Below are 15,141 nucleotides of genomic sequence, written 5' to 3'. Positions count from 1 at the left end.
TTAACATAAAATGAGTTGCTATGTAATACATTTTTTTTAATTTGCAAAATGAGGGATAGGTCCTTGCTTCATTAACGAAGGCAATATTTTCCTTGTTGTGCCAATGCTCATAATCTGTGGTGGACAATATTTCCTGATGCTCTCAAAACTTCCTGTACTTTCACCATTTCAAAGAATGTTTTTATATATCCGTTCAACTCGGCCATATTTCGCCAGCTTACATTTGGCTGGAAATGCTCCCGGAGTGTTACGTTCTATCGATTCAGGTTCTCCCAAAGGTAAATGCTATCGAAATAAGCAATAATTGGAAAATTTCTCTTATAGGACGAAATCCCCTGGATAGCAAAGGCATAAAAAAGTCTTACAGTATCTGATGCACAATGACAGTATCATATTTCAAGGTCAATGCTTTTATATTATGCTAGCCTATTGCAATAACTAGGGTCGCATCTTGTAAGGCTTTTGAAAAATGTACGGAACGGGTGGGGACTTAGGTTTAGTACTTAAAACAAAACAATGTCTCAACTATGATTATGATTGATTATTTTCTCTCTGGCTACTTGTATGATTGCTGGAAAGATCGGGCAGGAAATGAGGCTGTTTCGTCACTTCTTTGCCTTTTACATTCATTATAACCCTGCTAACGCGCTTCGCCTACGATGATTGTCCTGTTGGTGCTGAGGCATCGACCAATTTTACTTCGGCGTTTACCTTCGAGGAGATTAATCGCAAAACGAGAAATATCAGTTTTTGCCAAAGGACTGGAATTTAACTGAAATGTATTGGACATTTTGGACATTTTTTATCATAGAAGGTTCACAATTAGCCTGAATGCTATCGAATTTGGAGGACAGGTCAGTCATCATGCCATGGTTGGGTTGACCCCAACATGTGCGATAAGGCGCGTATCGCATTTTGCGATGAAACTCCCCCCCCCCCCGTGCATGCTTTGAGTAATTTATCATTTTATGAAAACAAGTACTCCCTAAACACAGCTTAAAAGTTAATTGAATTTTAATGGAGTAATTAGGTGTTATTCAATCACCGGATTGCAAAGATGCCGTGATTTTACTACAGTGCTAGCTCATCGCTTGAGCATGGCAAACGTTTTTCGAAGCCTCCATCATCAGGCACGGAAAGGTTAGTAGCGATGACACTTTTTAGCTAATTAGCTTTTTAATAAACTTGATTAATTACTGTCATCAGTATCGACGGCTATGATTAGCCTGCTGTGCGGTAACGTGTACACGGCGTATTCATTAACCTTCAAGGCCTGCGACGTTCATAAAAATGATTAGAAATTAGAAATTAAATTAGAAATTTTAAAAATGATTTTTTATTAAAATTGAAATTTTACAAATGCGTGAATACGTACGGAATAACATTGCCGTTTAGTAGAAAATATATACAAATACATGAACTATATATACACCAAGCTCCCGCAAAGCTACACATGCATTATAACTACACTACGGCTCTCATGTAGGCCCTAACTGCATTTCTATTTCCTGTCCTTACTGTAAATACGAACGGCGTACCCCTTTAAGGCAAACATTTATCATCATTATCACAGCCCACAAACAGACATTTTAGAAGTTGTGGAAGAGGAAAACAGTGATTTCGTGTAGCAAATGTTTGCACCTGCTGGCATGATATACACGTACATTTACATGCTAATCTATGTGTATGTATTCGAATCGGATATCATCACATCATAAAATCGTAATGATGATAAAATCATAAACTCATAAAGAAAAGATGCTAAATTGCAACTGTGCACGTTCGAAAGCGTGTCACTTGTTATTTGACTATACAGGGGCACCAACGATGACATATCGAATTTCTGTATGCAAATAGTAACGATTTGATTTCTAATAAAACACAACACTCACGGAGGTTGTAAAACGTTAAGCTAGAAAATACCTCAAGGGCATCAACAGTATATATTTAATCATGTCTTTCTATCGCTATCTTGGCCCTTGATAGGCCTACAGAAGAAGCTTCTCATGAAAATATTATGGTTACCGCGGACATATTATATTATTTGTATTGGTATAGAACTTTTGATTGTACTAAATATATGAATCGGACTGATAAGACATTTGACAATGCTCCATCAGGCAACTTTTTTTTCCCCTCAAATGCACCTCGGAAGGTCACTATTCCTCGGGTCAGACCGAAGAGACTCTAGGTAGGAGTCAGGTGCAGGGCCAGATGATGTCTGCTTTGGAGACTGCAGCCTTAGCTCCAGCCTCAAGTCTTTCTTTCTCCCATGATCGTCTAACCTATAATCTTTATCAGCAAACGATTCTGATGCTAGCTACATCTTTGGAATGTAATTAAGGCAACTCCATAACGATCATACGTCATAATCTGTGATAGATTGTTCTGGCGATGTCGGGGAAGTAAACAATACGAATACAGACGGTATTTTCATTATAAAACAAGCAATTTGTGCAGGTTAATCTTTATCTATTTGTCATCTTTCGGTTATGAGATTTTGATCTTCCTTTATGGAAATGATGTGGTAATCAGCAGCTTGAACCTGTTGTTAAAGGCGCAGTTCGTTCGTGCGCAATGTTTGTGTCTGTCCCCAAGGAAATTGAAATATAGACGTTACTGCAATATTTTTCTTACCCATACACACCACCGAGACGAAAATTGAAATGTTAAGTACAATTGCGTGTATCGATGCACACAATACCAAATTTGAAATTTACATTTAGTGTTTTATTTCGATCATTGGAAAATCTCAAATTCAGGGCCTTTGAATTTTATGAAATTGTGTCAATCAAGTGCCAAATCAAAGTGGATCCTGAAAAACTGAATTGAAAATTGCCCGAAGTGTCGACTACCAGGGTTAAATTGATATCATGTCAAAGAAGTCTCGACACAACGCAGCATACATCATAAGCCGCGTAAAGCTCCATCACATTTGCGCGAGACTGCAGGCACCGACTATCGAGGGAGTCCAATACCCGTCATCAACAAAACATCGATGGATGTCTCGCAATTGGTCGGGGGCTTATCGGAGAGTTGTCAAAACAAGCGCCGAGCACGGTGATAAACAACTGGATCACTTCCCATGTCTGTTTGGTAGTAACACTCCACGAATTTCAACATCTTGGCCACTTTTCTTTATCATCAGCCAGGTATCTTCGGGATTAATTCAATGTGGAAAGGCACGGTTGATGATTCGGAATAACTACAAGACATCATGGGACTAAACATTTTGGGACATGATTCTTGACGCGTGGCTGGGGAAGCGTGTTGCTAATTTGAAGAGAAACTGCTCAAGGGACTTGGTGATTCGGTGGATATAATTTTTTTTCAAGAACATTAAGGTAGGAAAAGTGCACATTTTAAGCATCTTTTGAACACTCACCATGTTCACAGATTAGTATTTCAGCCACATTTCAAGAAGAAAAGACGAAGTATTGTATGTTATTCAGAACAGAGGAAATGACAGCTGAAAAAGACAACATCACGACCTATTTATATTTTTAAAAGGTCTGTTGACGACACACTGGAGTAAAGCGCATTATTAAATGTTTTGCCAAGGCAGTAACACTTGACAATCATTAACTCCAAACGTTGATTCAAATGCGATGCTAATTGTTGAGTTATCATTATGATGACAAACAGCGCTCAGTTTGCCTACATCGACTTTCGCTATTTTGATTTTCTGTAAATAGGGAGCTATGATCATTTACTCTCGCCGTCTTCGCCTGTTTGTTTTATCTGTTTTTCATCTTCGTTGTACAATATTCACCCATCGAATCACCAAGTCCCTTGACCAGTTTCTCTTTAAATTAGCAACACGCTTCCCCAACCACGCGTCCAAGAATAAATGTTATCTATATATTTCATCTAAGCCCAGGTTTTCATAAACAGAACTCAGTTTGTTGAAGGCCTACACCGTGCGTTTAAAATGTGAAATATGTCGTCGAATTCGAAAATTTCCAATTTTTCAACACTATCGTTGTGAAGACAGATTTACAAATACATGTACTACATATACCAAGTTTCAGCAAAGTTGATTGCACGATAAGTGCACTTCGGCATTGTGTACAACTGCATTTCTATTTTCCTGACCCATATTTACACGTAAATACGAACGGCGTAACCCATTAAGGTGTTACGCAAGTTCATCTGACTTCCTGTCGCCAAGATGCCACCACTCTTTTCATCGTTTACAAAGAATATCATATGGATATTGACATTTGCTTATAACAAAGCCGGATGATAATGCGAGACCAAATATCAAACCCTCTTTGTTGTTATATAGCTGAGCGTACACAATTCAATGTTTGTCGATCTGGCTGGATAATGCTAGTCTCATAGAATGTTTCTCGCCATGTCTGATGGCTATTTCACGCTGCGTGCCGACTTACCGGCAGTGAATGTCAATCCTAAAGTCTCCTCCTTTCACACAACGACGTTGGATCGGCACGGTCACGCCAAACTCAAAAAAGGAATATCGCTAGTGTGTCGAAAGTAGAAAATCAGAAAGTATAGCCGCGTATACAAACAAAATATACATTGCTTGCAACTGGCATACCAATCCCAATTATGATAAAATCAATGGGGCCCAACAATTCTGATATCAAAATTGCACGTTTTGGAATAACTGCTATTTTAATCAGGGTTTTGTTATTTCAGATTTATGCCCTGTTAAACCACTCATTGTTATTATTAACTGGCATATCGACATATTGTATACAACATGTGTCAAAATACCACTACAGGTAGATTTTTATCTAAAATATACATGTGTACAATTTGCATATTCTTACATTTTTAACCCGGAGAACGTTAGGCGGAATGATAGCGGGATCCCTTATAACTACATGTAGAATGCGCTTTTATGCGATTGTGAATACTCAGCAGCTGCATTAAGCCGTTGCCGAGCAGCCGTAGCTAGGCCTATTGTGAGGGCAGTCTAAAGTAACAAATTTCACTTAATGAAAGGAAAGGACGAGCGAATCCCCGTATCTTTGGAAACACTCCTAGGCCTATAAGTGCCTGGATGTAAGTACGTCATAAGTTAACCGCATAGAAACGTTGTGAGGCCAACGAAATTTGATGTGAAAGCGTGGCAAAGAACGGAATCCGTTGTTGCTGCCGTCAAATAATCGCATTTTCCAACTCGACCGCAAAACAATCAATGAGCGATGCGAGCATGAGCTACATATGTCCGCAACATTACACACTTTCTCCACGTAACCGGTTTGTGGTGCAAATATCCATGGGATTTGAGATTGCCTTGCTAGTATCTGCGGGAAAAATAACGAAATCTATAACAATCACTCGATCGATCGGTGAAGAAAAAATCCGAAGGCCGACAACAGAAAAGTTGTAGCGACGAACTTATACACAGCCATGTTGATATTTTTATTTGACAATTTTTTTCAAAAAGTGGAGAAAAAGTTTTATTCAACGCACATTTCTCAAATAGCTCACTCTCATTACCAGAGTTCATGGAATGCCGGGTTAGTAACGTATACGAACAATCAATATGTTGAAATTTATCGATTCTAAACAACTCTTATATTATTTTCGTCATGATTTACTTTATCCTTTGTTGACGTTTTGTTATCCAAATAATTCAACCGTTCGATTTTAGTGCACAGGTATCAAATATGAAATGGTAAATAAATAAATGATGATTCATACGGGAATATAAGTAGTCAACGGGATTCAGCCTGTACGTAATGGAGGTTTTGATGACCGTTTCATTTCTCCTTGATTTGTTAGTAGATCTGTGGGATTTAACGAAGAACACTTGCAGTAGGCAATGATAGGGCGAGTTTCAAAAAGTGAATTCCGCCCGACATTTTCATTTCACAGCATAATTTGCACAGAGTCACCGGTAGGTTTCTCTCCCATTTCTCAGAACATCGACACTATGAGGTTGTACAAATATATAAAGGGGAATTTATCGCTGAATCAAACACGACAAAAGTCTTCTGGCTGTGCACATTAGTCACCTGAAGACCACAAATTTGACCCCCCCCCCCCCCCCACCACCACCAGCACCTCTTGCCTTTAGCCCCCTTTAACATTTGCATGTTAACCAACACCTGATAAGAACGATATAAGAACTGCGTTCCAAAGCGTAAGTCCCATTCCACATGTATGGAGATTTTCGCTTCTGCACGACTTTCTCCCCAATACGATCGGTGCCTGATCAACGAACTAGCCACCGGGACGTGTGGTGCAAGCAAATTTGCTCAGCTTGAGTTTACCATCGTAATTCCTCAGCAATCCCAACATCAGAAGGCACTATGTATACAGGCCAGCAATCTATCGTTACAACCCTGCACTGAGCCTTTATTAACGATACATGGGCTGATTTGCAAAGGCAACTTTATCAAAATTCAGAACGAAATGAATTTTGTGTAACTGTATTACACTCTGTCACGAACATAACGAAATTAGTGTATTTTCTACCACAATGAATATTGTGTATTGCTTAGTCATTAGTCAAGAACGAAGTACAATTGTTCATGACTTTGTCAAGAATGCAGAATTCAATGGCTTTTGTGTATTACTAAGTCAAGAATGCAGACCTGAATGGCATTTGTGTATTGCTTAGTCAAGAGTGCAGACCTGAATGGCATTTGTGTATTGCCAAGTCAAGAATGCAGACCTGAAGGGCATTTGTGTATTGCCAAGTCAAGAATGCAGACCTGAATGGCATTTGTGTATTGCTAAGTCAAGAGTGCAGACCTGAATGGCATTTGTGTATTGCCACGTCAAGAGTGCAGACCTGAATTGCATTTGTGTATTGCCACGTCAAGAGTGCAGACCTGAATTGCATTTGTGTATTGCCTAGTCAAGAGTGCAGACCTGAATGGCATTTGTGTATTGCCTAGTCAAGAGTGCAGACCTGAATGGCATTTGTGTATTGCCTAGTCAAGAGTGCAGACCTGAATTGCATTTGTGTATTGCCTAGTCAAGAGTGCAGACCTGAATGGCATTTGTGTATTGCCTAGTCAAGAGTGCAGACCTGAATGGCATTTGTGTATTGCCTAGTCAAGAATGCAGACCTGAATGGCATTTGTGTATTACTAAGTCAAGAATGCAGACCTGAATGGCATTTGTGTATTGCCTAGTCAAGAGTGCAGACCTGAATGGCATTTGTGTATTGCCTAGTCAAGAGTGCAGACCTGAATGGCATTTGTGTATTGCTTAGTCAAGAGTGCAGACCTGAATGGCATTTGTGTATTGCTAAGTCAAGAGTGCAGACCTGAATGGCATTTGTGTATTGCTTAGTCAAGAGTGCAGACCTGAATGGCATTTGTGTATTGCTTGGTCAAGAGTGCAGACCTGAATGGCATTTGTGTATTGCCACGTCAAGAGTGCAGACCTGAATGGCATTTATGTATTGCCACGTCAAGAATGCAGACCTGAATGGCATTTATGTATTGCCACGTCAAGAATGCAGACCTGAATGGCATTTGTGTATTGCCAAGTCAAGAATGCAGACCTGAATGGCATTTGCGTATTGCCAAGTCAAGAGTGCAGACCTGAATGGCATTTGTGTATTGCCAAGTCAAGAATGCAGAATTATAATGGTATTTTGTGTTTTACTTAGTTAAGAATGCATAATGATATGGTAGTTCGTGCATCAAGCCAATACAAACAAAGTCAAGATTGCAGTCTGAAATGATATTCGTGAAAGACCACTATCAATACGTGCACACCTTAGTTCCAAAAACGATCGATCAAGAGTCATTGATAGTATACCAACTTCATTCGTTGTGACATTCGGTTCACTTCAACCCATCCATATATAATTATCTATAACATCTACTGAAATTCACGGCAGACGTATTGGCCCAAGAGCCAGCAAGCCTTGTAATCATTTGAGACTATAGTAAACACGACTGGGATAAATGTCAATTTAAGCTGGGGACAAGTAATGATAGCCTATTAACTAATGGGTCATGTCCGTCAAGCTCAGGTTTCCATTTGAAGAGCAGTGGGTTTGTGCATGGATAGTTTCCATGGTTTCTCTCTACAGAATCTAGGGTTGCATCCGTGAGCACTGACCTTTTATTTAGAGATTGTATATTGATAAAGGTGTTCCTTTTCGGTATTTGTACTTGAAGAAAGTCCATCGATTGAAGCCGCTGCATGGCTACGGAAATACAGCCTCATACAAAAACTACCAACTAAAACATAAATGTTCTGTTTGCTGAAAAGCATCGTTTGTATAGATTTAGGTTTTGATACTCTGTCACTGTCTCGACTACATTATCCTTTCCTTCTTTTAATTCTTAGTCAGAGATTTGTCATCACAGAAAAGAGATGATAATAGAGAGCCGCTATTATCATAACGGTCGATTCCGGCCTGATCATAAATATCAAAGGTTCTAGGTCCGCTTTCGAAAAGGCTCCAGCTTAACTGAATTGAATAGGAAACTTTATGATATATCAGCTCCAAATGATGTCAGAGGCCAGAAGTTGTTTTTCGTTGTTCTGCTAATGGAGAGGAAAAATAGTTGCCAGTTATTGCCAGGGTATCCCGCAATCGCTCATAACATTTAAGGTCATAAAGAGAAGAAATGTTAGAAATGCCGTGCTTACTGGCAAGATTTCAGAAAGTAAACGAGCCAATTAGCTTATTTTTGCAAATGACAATGTCCTGATGATGTTTCAAACAATTAACACGTCAATCTACCTGTCTTTTCTATTGCCACTTAAGTTTAACTACAAACATTAAAGAAAAAATATTACAAATTATATTGACTCAGTTTGTCTTCATCAGAAAGATTGATGGGACGGTTTTCTTGATGACGACAAGAGATGCTACCGGTAGAAGGTTGGAATTTATGTCCTCGAGATAATGTAGGGTGGAGTATATTCAGACCGGAAATACAGTTTTGCTGAACATGCATTCAGCAGAAAGGCGGAATATGATACGTTTGTATCACAACACTTTAGTCGCTATTTGGGGTTTGACGGAAACAAATCCCCGGAAGAAGTGTTTGTGTATGCTACACGTCGTTTCCGCTTTCCATGGCAGTTATACCAGTGACTAGTGTGTATACTACGTTCTTCAAGATTGGGTTGTCCGTTGACGGTTTCGGTATGTCGAATCGATGTGACAGATCGGATTTCCTTAAACGTGTCTATTGGCACTTAAACGTGTCTTAAACGTGTCTAGTGGCGTTTAAGCTAGTGCTGTATATTAAATGTAATGCAACTCTCCCTCCGTGAAGTCATAAACAGTAATTGGGGTTGTAAGTGTCAACACAAAAGCCGCACAGCAATGTTCGCGGATTGGTAATTCTACCATTCCTGGTTCTTTCTAGCATTTACACCCACGTCGATTATCGTCATCAATATTTCATGGCTTTTAGAGGACGAAAAACTAAAAATGGAGGGAATGAAATCGATTTCGTGCTATATGCAGTATACAATCTCTCCGTAACGTCTCACAATGGCCACCAGCCGGTACTTTCCAAGTAGCGTAGCTTCTCGGATTTCAGGATTCGGCCCCTCAATCTTGACAAAGGAGATGAAACACGACATTCTCCCATCCACGCTGGAATGAGGTGGGCGAGGATCCACCATAGCGATTTCTACTTGCGGTGGACCGACGACGTACTCAGCAGACGATAGGGGTGCGATGAAGTTGTCTCGTTATTTTTTTGTAGCTACTGGTCTAACGGAATATATTTCTGTAGCAGCTGCTGTTCTGGGTTGACCACACCTGACCACACCCTATCGCAATTCCACTGTAAGAAAGAAATTGCAATGGTGGTGCCCCAAAATAATACGGGTCATAAGCTTATTGATTCATAATGGCTTTTTTTCTCACTGACGATGTCCCAAAATGAAGAAAAAACACAATTTCCTTCGTAACTACAGGGAAGCGGTACGGTAGCGCTGTGGAAGAGCGTCGGCCTTATGATCGAGAGGTCTTTGGTTCGTCTCCCGCGGGCCGAGCCGCTGCCAGGTTCCGCGGTGGCTACTGAAGCAGGCAACCGATAGTAGTGGAATCAGTGAAACCCGATGCCATCTCTGGCATCCTTTATATTACAATCGCAGGGAGCTCAACTCAATTAATGTCATTCCAACATATCCAAACGAACTGGTGAGCACTGTGACTGCTTAATGGACGTTATCACAAATATTTGTAATCAGTTTATTAAATGACCGATAGAATATGAATTCATAATGAAATTGTCCCTTATAAATTTTTATGAACGGTCATTTAGCTTTTAGTGCGGTTAGTTAGATATCATGTAAGGATCGCCTACTGGCAATGAAGAGTTACTTAGTAGCTAAGGAACGGTTGAGGGTCGAGGAAGGATATGACCTTTAACTAAGTGTCAAATGTACTCGTATGAATTTAGAAAAGAAAATGCTAGACAAGAAATGCCTGGTGGCATGTACAGAAAATCATATGTCTGTACCGGTTTTTGCTTTAGTTGATCGTTTCTTATCATTACATGTATTTCTTTGTGATATATATGATGGCATTATAAGATACATTTCTCTCCGTCTGGCAAGCATTGGGGCAAAACAATTTCGGGGAACACGTTGTACTTAAATTATGAGCAGACCACAAACTCAGCCAATGGTATGAGTTCATTGCTTCGGTCAGGGGAATTACTGCTTTGTAATTTGTGTTCAAAGGTAAAATGAAGAAACCCACAATGAGAACGATTTTTAATCGACATGTAGTTTTATATTGATTGCAAACTAAAACGCCAATACATCTCTGTGCAGAGACAAATATGAATATTCAACACACACGTGCCTAGCTTTTAGTGCCATATTATATTCTTATCAATGAAATGAATAATTAACTACAACAATTTCTTTCTATATTTTCTATATTATATTCACTATATTTTCAGATTATCCGGAATTCAGAGACGTTGGCAAACTGACAACATTTTGGAATAAACTTTGAAAACTTGTTGCCAATTGCGGAATAATTCGTTGTCTAGGAAATTGTTAATTGGAAAACGGTGTGAAAATAGGTAAGGTTGATACTTTTTCGATTTTTTTTAAATATCCTAGTTATCATATGTATCAGTATATTCTTGGTTTGAAAAATGTCAGTTTTCAGTGTGGTAACGTTATATGATTCCCGTATGTTTAACTTCTGCGCAGATTTATGCAAATCTCGTGAGTGCGCTTCAATACAAGCCATGTAGGATGTAGTCAGGCGTGCTGGATGCAGCAGATGGCTACCGATTGATTGAGATTTTCACACGTTTGTCAAACAGATCGTTTACATTGTGATAGAAGGCCGTGATATCGCTTCAGCAGAGATTGCGTTCTGGCATGCCCGGAGGCCGCCGCTGCATGGGTCGAAGGCTTTTGTTGGTCGAGATTTATCGCCAGAATCTTTGACGTGCCTTTTCCCTTGTTTATTTTTTACTTGATTCTACTTTTGGGACCCAACACAAGTGTAGGTTAGAGAATTGCATAACGAGAATATTGTTGACGATTTTGTCACCCTCAAATAATGACTTTGAAAATTACATGTTGTACGGATGTTTTTTCTTCATCAGACGATTCTGTAGCTACACCACACAGTGATGACAGCAGGTTGACATGTAATCAAACGTCGCCCAGATGAAAGTTGTGACCGAAATACTGCCGGGCTCCGCAAGGCGTAATGGTACTATCGAGTATTCTCAAGGTTTCTGTGGTGTGTAAAGGTTGCTAAGAAAAGAAAGGGAAAAGGAGAGGTCATTCACTTTTTGGGTCACCCATCTTGACTTTCAATATATTGATTGACATTGCTAACGCGGGTCAATGGGCGGAGGTAACGGAGGCAATACCGCTGGAAGTTCAGTATAGTCGAATGTTTGCTGTATAGAGTCGTATATAGCAACACAAATAATGTTGTTATGACAAAAGGTAAATAATGAGAAAACCCGGCTATCGATTTCCGAAGTTGCTAGCTTCATTCATGATATTTGTTTTCTGTTTCATGAATGTCAGGTTTCGAAGACCTGGAAGGCCCAAAAGGGTTAACAACAAAAAACAAATCCTGGAGAATAATTTATTTTGCAGTATCTCGTCCCTAATACTGTTACACTCTAGAAGAACATAATAAGGTTTCGATTATGAGGTTGTTATAAAGGTGATGTTCCAATCAGTAACAATTACGTATAATTTGGATACAGAATTTTTGCTTTGAGCTGGTTGGGAGGCTGGTAGCGCAGACGATAACTTTAACGTACTCAAACTTGTCGCTCACTATAATGCATAAGGAATTACAAAATATTTATCCTTTTACCATCGGTAAAGACCAGCCAACTAGTGGGACTCTGGTGATTGTAAGAAATTATAAGCTCTCTAATCTAGTATGGGGTGATTTTTAATATAAACAGGAGGAAACCGGATTCTGGAGGAAACCTACGGTGTCGAAGAGTGTCCCCTCTCTTTCACATGAGTATACCGGGACCGACCGGGAATACAACCCGGGACATCAGACGTGGCGTGCGGATGCCTCCACTGCGCCATTCCGACCGCTCGAATTTGACAATCCTATCATATAATTGTCTTTCGTCTACCCACCAGTTTCTTCGCAATTTCAAACCGTTTTCATAGTTGGAGTCAGCTTATAAGAGATGCACTTAAACACTTGAATGGGTTTCAAGTAAAGGCAATAAAGAAACCGTAGCAAATATACACAACTGTAGAAGTGATGATAGCAGCATGCATTTTTGACGCGACAAGACTGATTCCAGCAGAGTGCGAAATGACTCCTTCTTCTGAATCGGCGGTCGCTCTGCACTTGGAGGAGTTATTCTCTGGAGTGTGCTTCCTCCTCCAAAGGCTGGATGAGATTCTCTCAAGAGTCGAAGTCACGACCACCTGATTATGATCCCTACGCTCTCACCAATGCCACCAATCTTCCTGCTGCATAATGACATAATCTGCCGTTTCCTTACAAAGAGAAAGACATGCATTCGACGTGTGGCAGCAAACCCGTTTCCTTTTAGCAGCAAATTAAAACCGACAATGCTCTTCTCGTGAAAAATTCAAACGCGAGAATCTAAGACTTCTTTCTTCTTGTCCCAGCACTAGAACACACAAGACTCCGCCGCGTTAAATTCTTTATCGATTGGGGACACGTCTTATGACAGCGCAGGGCATTAATTAAAATCTCAGATTTAGTTGATATTCGTGCGGGCGTTCGATATTAATTTGTTTGGTTGTAGAAACACTCTTTCAATCACCTAGCCCGTCACTTTCCTGACCTTGGTGGCTTGTCGTAAGAGAGAGACACGCCGATTGCGATCATCGATCTCGCAAAATCTCGCGTAATACCGAAAGAAGGCCGTGTTGTATCTTCCGTTATAATCTAGCCGTCGATTCGCATTTAGATATTATCCGAAGGGGTTATAAATTGAGGTGATGCCAAATAAGAAGAATGATCTCATTTCAATCGTGGGAGTTTGTAATCTTATTATCCGTCAAAATTTGTCTTCGAGCAAATACGAAATTACAAAAATGTATCTGACATGCCTGGAGTGTATAATACATGTGCGTTATGTATATTTCACTGGCTTGTTGATGAATATGTGATGGAAATTCATATCAAATCGGCTGTAAATGTCGTACGATGGGCGTACATTTTGTTGAATACGTGTATCTATTTCATTTAACATCATATAATTCCTCTATCACGGGTCTGGGAGGGAGGTCAGGCGGGATTATAACCTTCCTCCAACCTCCGTGATTCCTACCTCTGCGACTGCATTTTCCCCGCCTGAACTTCCTCTCCACCCCCTCGATTCCCATAACACTGTGACTCCTCATAGTTCGTACCTGCTCTTCCCCACACCCCCTTATTCCCATACCCCAACTAATAAGCCCATACCATCACTAATGCCATACAAGGTATGTTTGCTCTGATGCGATAGCAGGTGTTGTGGATAAACCAGATTGCCCTCTGAGAAACAGAAATCTGCAAACACAGGAATCTCATTTCCATCCGGTGTTGGTATTGATATCTCCTACCTCTGACATGCAAAGTAACCAAGGCTGTAACAGACATCAGTAGCGGGGCTGCCGGAGTCACTTGTTGTTGCTGTCGTGAGCATTTGTTTCGCTCAGGTCTGTAGTTTTTACAGGAAACCACGGAAAGTGTCGTTCTCAATTTTTTGCTATAGGTTCTTAGACCGTACGAAGGGAATTCTTTCCTGTTTGGGGCATTATTTAACGACATCGACATAATTATAGGTAACCAGACAACACTTTCTGGCTTGTACGGGTATGTACCTGTATTATCAAATGGAAAATCATCAAGGGATGCCAATGTTTATCATGAAAAGTTTTCGGGAAAATAGACGCATAGCGGTACACCTGTTGAAATCACTATCGTAGAGCGTTGCGAAACAAATTTAATTTCTCATACAGCAACTATTTTACAGAGGTATAAAAACCTCGCAATAATTCTTGATGAAGCTGAGTGGCCTAGTTTATCAAGGCTAAATGTCAAAGCCAGGGGCGTATTCTTCCCCTAGCTCGTTATCCCTTCTGTACGTTGCCAATGTGCGCCTACGGCTTCGGTACCTCTTTTCTAGCCCAGCACCATTGCGAAAATTACTTTTATCACTATCTCGCAAAGTCTGACGCTCCTTTTGAGGAAGTAATGAGGCTCTGAAGGAATTTAATCAAAGCAGCGTCACCTTCTTATATTGAACGTATATCAAGGAAAGCGGCCAGCTACCAGGAATGCTGCGTATTTTCAGATGCATTGTAAGCTGTATACTTGCTGGTAAGAGGACCGGGATGCACATGAACCTGCCGTGGAGTATCGCAATTTAACCACAATGTTAGATAATGAGGAAATATTCCCGCTTGACTATACCAGCTCAGAAGTATATCAGAGTCTGCACTTAGTGTGGCTTGTGAATCTTCATAATTATTCCCATCATACTTAGCCACACAAATTTTGTGCCTGATCTTTTGGTAGCAGTCCTCTCAAGGGTCGAATTAGGCATTACATTTGGATGAGTGTCACGAAGTGCCCATCAATGGCGTGCAAGGACCGAAATCTGTTGTTCAGTTTTTCTTTGTGGATTCTGTCCGAATAGCACAGCGCATCCGATATCGCAAAGCAAAAGCATTTGCTCATTTTTTATGTGCTAGTGC

General features: G+C 40.2%; 1 protein-coding gene across 2 annotated transcripts in view; it reads left to right on the top strand.

Annotated features, from left to right (window-relative positions):
* Positions 1–3,044: 3,044 nt before the first annotated feature.
* LOC135485643 (muscarinic acetylcholine receptor M1-like) overlaps positions 3,045–15,141 on the top strand; it is a 90,402-nt gene continuing 78,305 nt past the window's right edge. For both annotated transcript variants that reach the window (XM_064767926.1, XM_064767921.1), the window contains exons 1-2: positions 3,045–3,344; positions 10,878–11,003. The gene's annotated coding sequence lies outside the window, so the exon portion shown is untranslated. The remainder of the gene's footprint in view (positions 3,345–10,877; positions 11,004–15,141) is intronic.

This window comes from Lineus longissimus, chromosome 3 (assembly GCF_910592395.1).
Source record: "Lineus longissimus chromosome 3, tnLinLong1.2, whole genome shotgun sequence".
In the NCBI taxonomy this organism is placed as follows: Eukaryota; Metazoa; Nemertea; class Pilidiophora; order Heteronemertea; family Lineidae; genus Lineus; species Lineus longissimus.
Note: the sequence above shows the minus strand (reverse complement) of the source record. Positions and strands in the feature narration are given on the sequence as shown.